The following is a 1,354-nucleotide window of genomic DNA, read 5'->3' as shown; positions in this document are numbered from 1 at the left end:
GGGTCCTTGATATCCAGGGAAATCAAAGCTATAGACTTTCCTGAACTAACTTCATAATGTTGATCATCTCATTTCTTAACCATTCCCTCTTCCCACTAGGCAACTCAGAGGATCAGAGTCTAATGAGTTAGAACTGGGCTTGGAGCACATCTAGTTTGGCCCATTCATTACAAAAGTGTGGCTCTGAGGCTGAGTTGTTAAAGGATTTGCAAAGTTCACAGGGAACAGTCTAAAGTCAAAACTAAATCTAAATCAGGATGGGAAAACATCAGTTGAGGATTCTGTCAAAATGATTACTTCCTACAACCTTCTAGGTGAACCACCAATTTGCTTATCTTCAGAGAATTTACAGATTAAAGAAGACTCACAAAGGAACATAAAATTCTAAAGTCAGGCTGACATTATTAGTTAGATAGCTTTCCAGTCTCTGAGACTACACAATAGCTATTGTTTCCTCTCCTGTGGAATGTCCATTAAAAAGCCTCAAGGCATTCACAAATGCCCAATAAACTCCTCAGTCATCCTTATTTCATTTTCATTTTTTGGAACCCTTTCTTAATTTTCTAAATCCTACACAAGACTGACATGTACTCTTGCTCAATAATAAGAAGCCCTCATGCAAAATTGAAATAGTGTTCTCTCAAATGTGGTGGTGGGGGGGGAGTAAGGAATTATATTCCTGGAACAGTCTGCTAACCTAACCAAATGAATCTGATTCTTGTTCTATTGTTTCTCTGAGACCTCTTAGAAAAGCAGAGAGTGTGTAAAGTTGGCAAATTCAAGCCAAGGCCTGCTGCACCACGCCTATAGTCTCCACTACTTGGGAGGATGAGGATCACTTGAACCTAAGAGTGCAAGGCCAGCCAGTATGGGCAACATAGTGAGAACCCACCTATAAAAAAATTTAAATAACTTTTAATTAAGAAATTGGCAAAGTCAGTGGTATTCTGGTTCCATCAATAGTGCTGGGTTAATGGCCATACTGGCTCCTGGACAGCCTCTTCCCTGGCCACAAAAGGTCATCATAACAGCACTGTTTAAGCTGAACTTGTTATTTCTGGTCTCAAAGCTCTAGACTGCACTGAGACTTCCCCAGCAGAGCTTATTACCAAGGTTTCCTTCTTGTTATGTGGCTATCTGGGTATGTAGTCAGAAACCATCCACAGGGAAATCAGCCTGAAAGCTACCAGCTTGAATATTAAACATTAACACCTCTAAGGACCTCACTGGAAAAGATGCTTGCTAAGCTTGTGGCCCCTTACTCCCTCCTTACTTGGCTGTAACCTTCTGTTTTGTGTTCCTGGTAAATCCAATTACATCTCTATTACTTTAGGCTACCTTCAGCACTTCTTGG

Source organism: Otolemur garnettii, unplaced genomic scaffold (genome assembly GCF_000181295.1).
Source record: "Otolemur garnettii isolate 467f Iridium unplaced genomic scaffold, OtoGar3 scaffold00020, whole genome shotgun sequence".
NCBI lineage: Eukaryota > Metazoa > Chordata > Mammalia > Primates > Galagidae > Otolemur > Otolemur garnettii.
Note: the sequence above shows the minus strand (reverse complement) of the source record.